At 40.5% G+C, this 12,167-nt stretch overlaps 1 long non-coding RNA gene across 1 annotated transcript in view; it reads right to left on the bottom strand.

The window, feature by feature from the left end:
• Positions 1–10,828: 10,828 nt before the first annotated feature.
• LOC136794627 (uncharacterized) overlaps positions 10,829–12,167 on the bottom strand; it is a 21,528-nt gene continuing 20,189 nt past the window's right edge. The window contains exon 2 of the long non-coding RNA XR_010841693.1: positions 10,829–12,167. This exon is cut by the window's right edge and continues 1,372 nt beyond it. This is a non-coding gene — a long non-coding RNA (uncharacterized lncRNA).

Below are 12,167 nucleotides of genomic sequence, written 5' to 3'. Positions count from 1 at the left end.
AACAGAGAAGACCTTAACTGGCTCCCAGCATATATTCCTCCCTTCTCCCTTCTCAACAGTCTCCATTTCCATTTGCTGAACCACATGATTTCAGGAAAGCTGACCCCACAGTTCTAGGAGCAGAGCTCATGACTCAGGCTCAGTCAGTCAGAGCCTTTCATCTTTTGAGTGAATCCCAATAACTGGTTCTGAAAGGTACATGAGACTTAAGTTGGTCCAATCAGAGTGAGACTTGAGATGTTTGCTGGGAATGCTGGAACAAAGATACTCTCTTTTCCAAACAGGATGTAAAAGAAGAAGCATGTAGCCTTGGAACTGCAGGCAGCCACCTCGGGATCAGAAAGGTAGTCTCCTTATGGTAATGCATATAAGGCAGAAGGTAAAGCAGAGAGTCAAACAGAAACCAGTCCCAGAGAGACTTCATTGAGCTTTACCTGAACCCAGCCCTACGTCCGCATATTACAGTTACAAAAGCCAATAAATTCATTCTACTCTCTAAGTCAGTTTCTATTAATTGAAATTGCAAGCATCCCAAATGATCCAATCAAAAGGTCTACCTCTTTAAAATCTCTTGAATCCTTTCACTGCTCTCTGTCTCCACCACCCTAAACTACCATTAGTTTCTATCTAGACTATTGCCACAGCCTCTTGATTAGTCTTCTTGATTTTCAGTTGTCCCCTTTCACACTCCATTCTCCACGAGCAGTCAGCATGATCTTTTAAAAAACTTCAAATGAGATTAAATCACTTCCCAGCTTAAAGTCCTTTAATGACTTCTTACTGAGATTAGGATAAAGTCCATACCCCTAACGAAGCCAACCAGGTCCTGTGTGATTTGGTCCCTAACCTTCCTCGACATCTTCGTCTTATGTCAGTCTCCCTGGATCTTTAAAGTCCAAGCACAATTACCTTTTTGCAGTTCCTTGAAGATACATCATTTCTTTTCTGCCTCAGGGCTTTTGTACACGCTGTTCCACCTGCCTAGGACAGTCTGTCCCCCAGCCCACGACCACGCATGGCCCCAAACACTCTTTTGCCTACATCACCCTTTGAATCTCAAAGGTGCTCCTCACAGAAGCCTACAATTGTAGGTCCCCCCTGTCACATGTCCCCTCTCTCCTCTGTCCCTCCTTCACAGCATCCTCACACTTCTTATTTAACCGTCCATTTTCCCCACATGTTTCCTTCAATGGTATATCATTACCACCCACCCCAGGATAGGCCTGGAACATAGCAGGTACTCAATAAATGGATTAATAAAATAATTCTGTCTATATCACTTTTTAGCTTTATAACCCTGAGCAACCTACTTAACCTCCTTGAGCTCCTGTTTCTTCATCTTTTAAAAATGCAAATGATAATACACACCTCACAAGGCTGTTTAAGGATTACATTAAATTGGGGTGCATAGCAAATGGTTAATAAATCTCTGGTAAGTAGGAGATCCCAAGTCAAGGATCTCTCTAGATCTCAGGAGGTGAAAAAGAACCCTAGGAATCAGGTGTTTTATAAAAGAATCTACACTTCCAATAAAACTGGAGTGAGAGGGTGTGTCTCTACTGTGAGAGGTTTCTTGAAAAGGCCCCCAAGGACAATTATGCCATTCAAAGGAGCTGAAAGAATGTGTAAGCAAAACACCAGGTGAATACTTCAGGAGAAACTAATTGGTAAACTGTCATGCTTATGCTTCCAAATAAATGGCAAGAATGACTAGTTCCTAGTTCTCTATGACATGGCCTTAAAATGTGAAGGCTGAATTTCAGCCCTGGGGAACCCTTACCCAATCTTCAAGTCACTGACAAACACACCACAGACCCTCCCCATGTATTCAATTATATGATTGATCTCCTGCCTCATACTGAGCACAGCATTAAGAAATGTATCTACACTGTCTTGTTTCATTTAATCTTCAAACTCTATATAGTAGGTCTCATTATTTACAACTTATACATGAGAAAACCAAGATTAGTGCTGAAGTTCTCTCTGACTTCAGCACTAAATCTTTCTCCATAGCATTTCTGATTTGTGATCAGATTTTTTTGCTTCCTTATTCATTTATCATCCTCACAAGATTGTAAGCTCCTCGAGGGCGGGAGCCTTGTTTGTTTTGTACACGTTTTTGCAAGAGCCCAGGTTACTGCCTGTTGCATATTTGTCATTTGTTGTTCAATATTTATTTGTTGAATGAACGAGTGAATGGACGCATAGATTTGATGGAGCAGAGAGGAGAATTTGGCGTTTGAAATATAGCAATATGAAGTTAAACATTCAGAAAGACTCAGCTTTCAGTGTAGCCCACTTAGTACTTCAATATCTGGGAACTGATGGGAAATATGCCCGACAGCCCATTAAAGAGTTGGCATTGTGTAAAGACCTGCTTTCCCTCGAGTCCTGAAGGGCTTTTTGGTGTCTATAGAACATGCACTGTGGAGCCGCAGGGCCCTCGTTTGTATTAGAAGTGAAAGTGAGGTCTAAACTGAACTTGGATGGGACAAATATGTTCTTTTCACTTAATGATAAAACATTTTATCAGCCACATAAAAAATGATATATATGTGTTCATTTGCTATTTGAGGAGCTTTTTCGACGTGTATGCAGGAGCTATGTCAACCACTAACTGGTGATCCTTTTTTGACACCCTTTCCCAAGAGTATTGCATAGGTAAACATACTCTATTTGAACAAGACCAATGACAGCAAAATTGCTCGCTTGTCTCTAAGAAGACTCTGATAATGCGCACCAAGGGAGCAGCCCGTGGTCTGACCGAATTTTTTTTTCCCCCAGTGTAAACCATAAAATCCATTTCAATAGCCAGAACAGAGCAGTTTAAAGTGCATCCCTAGTTAATTATATCCAAAGAGTAATAATAAAATCAACTATTAAATTTTAGAACTTCCTCTTTAAAGTATTAAATATTTGGCAACTGCAATGCAGTTAAATTTCTCTCACAACAATGCTTTCCCTTCCTTGGCCGGCCTATGAGAAGAATACTTATGTGAACTATTTCAGCGTGCTAGAAAGAGAATGTATTCTTTCCCCATGAAGAAATATTTCAGATAAACCCTTTGTTTCTGACAGATGTGTGTGGCTTGTTAAATAATCAATAGCTCAATAGGAATATTCACTTCGTAATAGGATATAACTGAGTCACGGGTCCTCTATAATAATTGACAGGGCATGACAAAAAAAAATTGTTAAACCCAAACCAAAAGGTCGTTTGAGCCCTAATCCAGTGTTCGGGGCCTTGACTCAGTTGTCTCAGCAGGTTTCAAGATTCAGGCATTTTCTGGCCTTTAAAACGTGGCTTTTGATAATGTCAGTCCACCCCAATGGGAAAGACACTTGCTGCTCACTGAAGCACATGTCTGCACTAGGATGAATGAAGGAACCTGGTTCTGTGGAAATCATCCTGGAAGCAGTGGCTTCAGCTCTAGCAAACAGTTTGATTAGGTAGCTAGGATTCTGCCCCCTTCGGTAACTTCACTCTCAGATGTAAGAGGGATTAAGTTGCCCTGTAGAAGAGAATTCAGAACTTGATCTTGCGAGGCTGACGGCAGTGGTTGCTGACATTTGTCTACACCTGTGCTATTTGTTTTGCTTCAGTGTCCCATTTGAAAAGCTGTCTCTATGAATAATGTGGAGAGTGAGCACTCCTTCCTAAAGAGGCACTAGAATATGTAGGTCACATCAAAGCCAGCCTTCTAGCTTCTTAGGAAACCTAGAGGAGAATGGAAAACTTACTCCTGTCTTGAAGGATAGAGATTCTATTCTGGGGACATCTTGTTGGGCTGCTTTAGAAAATAGCTGTGTCTGTAAACTCTCTGGATGTGGGCCAGATAATAGACTGAACTTACATCACAAGGAAGCCCACCTGGATATAATGGAAGCGAACAGCAAACGAAAGCCTCCAAGACAAGGAGAAGCAGAAATGATGTCATGGGTAGGGTCCTCATAGTTACTGTGTATTTTTCTAGTGGCCTCACTTGCCTGCCCCTCCAAGGCCAGATGCAAATAAATGTCAGAGCACACTCCTGGGAGAAACAAAGGCTGCCTTCAGCCCAACAGCCTCTGCAGGTGGAAGGGTGCAGGTACCTGCTGCACCCTGCCAGGCATTAGACACGTAGCTTGAGGGCATTTCCAGAGGCAGAGAGTGGAAGTGGATGGCCCTTTGGAGGGTTTCGCTCTGGGGCCAGATGTTCAGCTAGGCAATCTAAAAAGGACTCACAGTTTTACTTATGCTCTTATTTTACAAAGAAAGTAACTGAGATAATGCTATACCGGGAAAATTTTTTGAAAAAAGGGAGAAGAAAAGGAATCTGGCCTTAAGCAGTCTCAGTCTAAATTCTCAATTAAACATTTATTAAGAGCATATTAGATGCCTGGTATGAAGATATAATGATAAGATATAAGTGGTCATGATGATAAGATATCAATAGTGGAGAGATGTTCATGCCCACAAATAAATGCCATTCAGTTGTGACTGGTACAATTACAGAGCTAGATACAGGGAGGGCAATTATAAGAAATTGGTACCTCAGTTTAGGAACTCATGAAAGCTTCATTGAGGAGGGCGTCATTTAAACTGACCTTGACAGGACATGTAGACGTTTACCAGGTGGACACATGATAGGGTAGAGAGTATTCCAGGAGGGAACAACTCAGACAACGTATAGTGTAAACACCTCAGGTGAACATGGACCTAGAAGCAGTTCAGTCTGGTTGGATTGAGTCTGGGTTGGGGGGGTGTCAATGTGCACCTGCACACGTGGGACTTTCTGTGAGATGCCAGATTGGGTAGGGGAGAGGCTGTAGAAGTTGGATCATGAAGGACCTTGTATTCCAAGCTAAGTAGTTTGGACTTGATCCTGTAAGTAACATGGTGCCATGAAAGATTTTAAATAGATCCAACTGGGCTTTAGAAGGATTATTAGGAAAGCAGCATGCTGACAACTGGGCCACAGGGACCACACCTGAATGAACAGACCAGTTGAGAAGCTATTCATTCATTCATCCATATATTTATTGAGCACCAGCCATGTACCAGGCACCTTGCAGAGGCATCTGGAGAGAGTAGTTGTGATTATGCTGGTACTGGGGATTAAGGTGAGAGATTTGGGAGCATGCACAGAACTTCTTGCATGAGCAGTACGATGTGAAGAATGTCGTAGGCTTGGGTGATTTCTGTTCTCTTTCTATATTCTGTTTACATCCAGAGGCAAGCTCTTCCCCATTTGTCCTCCTCCTCATCATATAACAAAAGTTGTTCTCAGGAAGTCCAGTAAACCCTAAGATGTAGTGGGTTATTCCTCCCAGAAGCACCTGTCTTGAAGTAGTAATCAGAAGCCTTGAGTCACTGGAAGGCAGTCATGATGATAAACTTCCAAGAACTTGGTAAGAAGGTGTTTCTTATCAGGATCTCCTCCATGTTAGAGGGCATCTGCTTACCTCTCAGGACCTCCCTGGGTCCCAGGCAAAGCAGTGACTAACTAACTAGTTTGATGCCCCTTACTTCCTGGGCCCTCTCAGATCCCAGACTTCCTCGCTCTTGCCCAGTGTACACACACGCACATGAACACATGCACGCACACACACACAGTAGTCATGCAGGGGCCTTATCCTAAGAAAACTTTTTTTCCATCACAAGATTAAATATCTCTGCTGGGAAGGACAATTTGCTTCATGAAGGCAATTCCAGACATCTTTCAGTTGTCTCATCATAGAGGTAGATGCATGCCACTCCCTGAGATGGCAAACGGCTCTTCCTGGAGTGCAAGTTATCTCAGAATTTGAAGATTCCCTCCTCTCAACCGTAAAAATCTCTGCCTGTCATCTCCTTCTCTTCTCCTTCCCACCAGTCTCTCAGCCCTCCCTGAGTCTAAGCTCTTTCTTCACCTGTGCTCGCCTAGAGATACTGGCATTTATACCTTCAGGAACTGCTTTTAAAATTTTTCTCTCATTTACTTTATTTCTATTCTCTTTTTGTTTTCCCTTTTAAATTTTTCTCTCTTGCTTTGATGTTCCACTTCTCCCTCTCCTTCTATCTGCAAACTCATTTTTGTGACCCTTCCCTTCCTTTCAAACCTGGCATCCCCTCAAGTTCCTATCAAGTCAACAGTGTTCTGTTCCTTACCTCGCATATCCTCTATATCATCTCCATGCAATCTTGTTCCTACCCAACTACTATCCTCCCTACCCCCAGCTCCCCTGAAACTGCTTCTTTCAAGTCTGCTGCTGATTTTCCTCTTGCTGGATGCAACTACAGTTCCAGTGGTCTCTCAGAATGCATTTTAAGACATTGGGAATTTGCCATCTTACCAGATGGGTAATATTTGTAAAGTACTTAATGGCTCTGTGCCTGTTTTGTCATCTACAACATGGGTGTGATAATGGTCCTGAATCTACCTATAACACTAGATTGACATGAGATGTAAATGGGCTTTGTAAACTATAAACTACGCTTCAACTATCAGTCGTTATTATTGCCATACTTGCCCTTTCTAGCAACTGGCTCTGCTGACCACTCAGTCCTTCTTGAAGTTCTCCCAGCCTGAACTTCCACTGCACAATTCTGGGCTTCCTGACTCTCTGGTGCTCCTTCTCTGACTCCTTTGTCTCTTTCCAAACAGGCTATTAACAGTAGGAATCCCACCAATTTTTGTCCTCAGCCTATCTTTCTCTGTATTCTCATCCTATCCTATAACTTCAGCTGTCCCTCACATACAGATCTTCAACTCCAGCCTAACACCTCTCTAGAAGTCTTGACTTGAGCTTTGATCTGTACCAACCCCAAATGACAAAAACGGAACACATTTTCTTTCTTCCTAAGACTGAGACGGCTTCTTTGCTTCTCTATGTATCTTGAAGGTACCATCATGCTTCTGCGTATATATCTTCCAAGTTTGGAGACCAAACATTTTATGTCCGCTGAGTTTCTTCTGAGTTGAGGCAGTGAAATAGCCTACGCCCATGTGTCAGTTATCTATTGCTGTGTTTTGAATGACTCCAAAACGTAAGGTTTAATTCAATAACTATTTAGTTCAATTCTGTGTATCATTCTGCTGGTCTCAGCTGGACTCACATGTGTGTCTGTAATCAGCTGCTGTCAGCTAAGCCATTTGACTCCTGGGGTTGGCTGACTCTTGGCTGGGGAAAGAGAGATACTAGACCACATGTCGGTCACAATCTAGCTGGCTAGCCTGGGCTCATTCACAGGGTTGCTCAGGTTTCCAAGAGCCGCCAGAGAGCAAGCTCTGGTACCCAAGCATTTTTTATGTCTGTGTCTGTTAAATGTTTGCTACTGTCTCATTGGGCAAAGCATATCACACAGCTAAGCTCAGAATCAACAACCATAATCAATCAACCTGGGCATCTAATGCATACAAGTTTCAATTTCTTTGGCATGGACTCTCCATGGAAAATCTCCTACATAGAGAACTCACCAGGAAGCTCCATTAAAGGTCTCTAATGAATGTTAATCCAGCCCATGCTCACTCAACCCTTTCTGAAATGTTTGCTGGAGAAGGAGTATCACTGCTTGCTAGATGTTCTAATTGTCATGAAATACTAAAAGTCACTTCCTGGCATTCCCTCATTGCATGTTATAAAATTCTAATATCCCACAAGCTAGACACAAACCCTGAGGGACTACAGTCAGGCCTCTCCTCAAGGTAATCTTTTCTCCAAACAGGAAGTCTCAACACAGGGCTGAACCAAACCCAAAGTGGGCAAAGAGCCCCAGGGTTACTTCAGAAGTCATGTAGACCTGACTAGCCAAGGCCCAGGCCAAGCCACACCTCACAGATAAGTTACATGTATATTGTTTTGTTCTGTGTTCCCTGGAGGGTCACACCATGTAAAGGTTGGGGGAAGAGGATGGCGGGCGAGGTTTGCCTTGCACACAAGGAGAATAGGATACGGTTCCGGACCTAAGACATCTCATCAGTGTGGTGCCATCGAGAGCTGCCGTGGGCCTTCAGACATGAGAATGCTCTTGATAGGCCAGAGTTGTCAAGGTAGGCCACAGGGGAAATGCAGGATTTGAAATAAGTCTTGAAAGAAGAGGAGAGAGGTTTTCAGGTAGAGACAAGAGCGTAAAATGAAAGATAAGAGTGGTGAAGAACAGTAAGCCCGGCTTGCCAGGAATAAAAGGCATCACTGACAAGGGAGGGCAGGAGATAGGCTGGATAAATAATGTGGACCAGACATAGATGCTATGGCTTCCTGCATGATAGTCTCAGTTTAACGAGGAATCTTCTTACGATCTTGACAAGAGAGAGAATGAGGAAAGTGCTCTGTGAGGAAGATTAAGTTGGTGACAGTGAATTACAGGACATTGAATTATAGGAGAAAGAAATGAAAGCAGGGATATTAGGAGACTATTAGAGCAATCTAGTAGTAGACCAGAAACGTGAGGACAGAGACCAGAAAGAAGAAAGGGCATAGCCCAGAGAAATTATAGAAGAAAGATTCAAACACCCATTTCATATTAAGCTACGTACATCCCAGAGTTCAATTCAGGGGCAAACTGTCCATTCCTTGTGGACGGTGGAACAACTTGCCAAGAGGGCTAATGACAGCAGTATAAAAAACCAAGACAGATAAAGAATTTGGAGGATCGTTTCCTAATTTCACTATTTGGGCGAAAATTCTTCATCTCTCCCTTGCTGCATGTATAAATATAGCCCAAAGATGATCAGGGGGTCAAGATGAAAATGCAACTTTTTTTTTTGTCTGCATCCGGCCTTAGTTGCGGCAGGCGGGATCTTCGTTGAGGCATGCGGGATCTTTCGTTGCGGTGTGCAGGCTTCTCTCTGGTTGTGGTGTGTGGGTTTTCTCTTCTCTAGTTGTGGCATACAGGTTCCAGAGCGCGTGGGCTCTGTAGTTTGCGGCACGCAGGCTCTCTAGTTGAGGAGCGTGAACTCGGTAGTTGTGGTGTGACGGCTTAGTTGCCCCGCGGCATGCAGGATCTTAGTTCCCTGAGCAGGGATTGAACCCGCATCCCCTGCATTGGGAGGCAGATTCTTTACCGCTGGACCACCAGGGAAGTCCCGAAAATGTAACATTTTTGACACTTAATCTTATAGTCAATCAAGATATGGTGCTAAATTATATGTTCATTCTCAGCCTAACCGGTATAATTACCAACCTTTACATCATTCAATGCTCATGACAACCCTGTAAAGTTAGTATTATTTCCATTTTACAATCAAAGGAACTCAGGAAGGTTAAGCATCTTACTAAGATCACTCATTTAGTAAGAGAGTAGAAATTTGAATTCCGGTCTTTCGACTTCAAAGTCCATGCTCTTCCCCCCACATCACTGAATCTTCAGTCCATCACGGCAAAACAGAGGTTTGTTCTCTTTAAAGAATCGGAATTTTAAGATATAGGCTGATGAGTCTTGACATTTCCTTAATGTAACAATTAAGTCTTTATTTAAGAGGGAACAACTTGCAATTTTTTTCCACTGGTGGGCAAGTCAGATAATAAAAATGATAGCAAAGGTTATTAAAATTTATATGGAGACTAACACAGATTGGAATAGCTACAAAGTGAATTCTTCAAGCAGCAATAGAAAGGTGGTGAAATAGCACAATATGAAAGAAAACTCTCCTTCAGCTTCAGATGCCCAAATGTGCCGTCAAAAGACTGCTCAATTCTCAAATGCCAGTATTTTCTGATTCCTCTAGAACCTAGTCTTAATGCAAAATATCAAAGTCAGCGGGACAGTAGGTGTCCCAAAATGTCTTAATTCAGAGAATTAGTGTTAACTGAGCCAGATTAGCTCCATTTATCTCTAATTAATTACCTTTATCTAATTAGACACTTTGTTTCTGGTAGACATGGAGTCAAGTAGACTAGATTATTAGTGTCGTCATTGTGCCTTTACAAAATCCTGAAATTAATGAAACGTGCAAAAGAATCTGCAGTTCTAATTGCACAGGTGTTGCCTGATGGCAAAGCTTTATCATCTGATTACACCAAGGGGTTATTAGTGACTTTTTATATAGAGGATGAGCCTATAAAATGTACCTTAGCAACAGCTCATTAGTTTGGGGTTGTTACTGTATTATTTATTACATTCAGCCTTCCCCATTATCTAGATTGATTCATGGACCTATGTTTTTTCTCTCCTCTGTGCAGAAAAAAAAATATTAAATAAAATGGAATAGACCATCATTATGAAGCCAGATGCGATGTGGAAAAATGCAAAATGTCTTCATCAGCTACAGCTTGACTCTTTAAGACAGAAGGCTCCGAAGTTAGGTGAGATCAGAATCAAATTTATGGGGTTTTCTTTCTATGGAAAAAGAACCAATTTAAATTACTGAGGATTATGGAATGATTCATATATGTGATCAAAAGAACCATGTGGCTGTCCTAATGTCTTCACATAAGTGAACTGGCATACCAAGGTATTTGAAAGAAAAAAGCAAAATGTTTTTATGCTAAAATATATTTATATTTATTAATTTTCATTTCACATCTTTCCAAAATGAGTTGGAGACATCTCTATGTATGTTCACCCACAACATTTATAAAAATCCATCTCTTCTTTTACTTTTTGCTTTTTTTTTCCTTAAGAATAATTTGTTACCAGATGGGGAAAACTAACAAATTATACAATCTAGCTTCATTGAAAAAGCAAGATTTCAGTGCCTGCTTACAAAAATGAAAAGTGCTTTTTCTTGGCAAGGTTAGGTGTCTGCAGAAGACTAAAACACCTCAACCTTTGTATTTTCTATTTTTTTTACTCATAACCATATGAATAAGCACTGTTTTTCACAATCATAGAATAATTAAACAGAAGTAAATCCAAACACAATCCTATTCTAATATACAAACATGTTTATTGACAAAGCAGTAATTCCTTTAAATAATTTGGCAACATAAATATGTCAAATGGGTTTTAAAATAATTTCTCTCTCTGTTCCCCAACAAAAATTACTCTACTGATATGAGCTGTATATTACTGTTCACTTGCTGCTGAACCTAAACTAGTGAGATAATAATGGGTAACTGTTATATAGCACATGACAACTAATTTGAGTGGTAATAATGAATGTTTAATGATCCTCCTTTCAAGCATGAACATAAAACTTTTCACGTATACCTTACCAAAATTATAACCATTAATCTAAAAATTAATCTAAAAATCTATAGTTACAACTGAAATAATAGCCAGGAATTATAGATTAAAGCCAAGTCAGAATATTATGTAAATATTCCATATGAACACAAATACAGGGGGCACATAGGAAGCACCAGCTTCCTGTTTTCATTCAATCCAAATCCTTGTTTTGAAATTTATGAAAGTTGTGTGATTAGTAGAGAAGATATTTGAATCCAGGTATTAAAAGGCTATTATTTCTATCAATAAATAAGTACAATAGTCAAGGTCATTTTCACTTTTCACTAGCTCACAATTTCTAAACAAAAATAACATTTATATAAAAATGTGTCCCCCACCATTGTAAAGCAATTAGACTCCAATAAAGATGTTAAAAAAAAATGTGTCCCCTATATGGGTAATATTTTTAGAATACTCTATTTAGATCAAGGAAAGAGTGAACATAAAATTTACCAGAATTGCAGAATTTTTATATCTTAAATTTCATTTTTTTATATATAGATAATTTTCCAATTGTGTCCCTCTTCCAGACTATAAATGTGATGTTGGGAAAAGGAAGAAAGAGATCTGAAAAATGAATAAAGTGTTTTAAAATAGTCTTTTTTCACTGATGGAAAGTATCTTTGGTTAAATTTCCAAGTTATATCATTCCTGGTATTCAATTAAGAACCTCATTTCATATGCCTGTGATGTGACAGAGAAACACCTCTGCCTCCTTTCCAGTTGGGTTTGCTTTCCTTGTTACAGGGTAGTTGAAAACCAGTGCCACTGCAGTCACAAATATGCAATTTTACATCAAATCCCAGGGCTCTATATTATTTTTTAATTGTTTTAAAAGACACATTGTGCTTACAAAATTCAAGAGGGAAAAAAACCCTAATAACATAAAAAAGTAGCCAGTAAAATCTGCAGTTTTTCCATTATGACCCTCTCTGTCAGAAATTAATGTCCAGCTGAATGGTGCATAATACCGGCACCAGCTCATCAATATGATTCTGCCTCTTTAAAACTCCAGCTTACAGGCCAAGGTGGCATG

This window comes from Kogia breviceps, chromosome 1, assembly GCF_026419965.1.
Source record: "Kogia breviceps isolate mKogBre1 chromosome 1, mKogBre1 haplotype 1, whole genome shotgun sequence".
NCBI lineage: Eukaryota > Metazoa > Chordata > Mammalia > Artiodactyla > Physeteridae > Kogia > Kogia breviceps.
The sequence above is the reverse complement of the archived record's forward strand: the minus strand, read 5'-3'. Positions and strand labels throughout refer to the sequence as shown.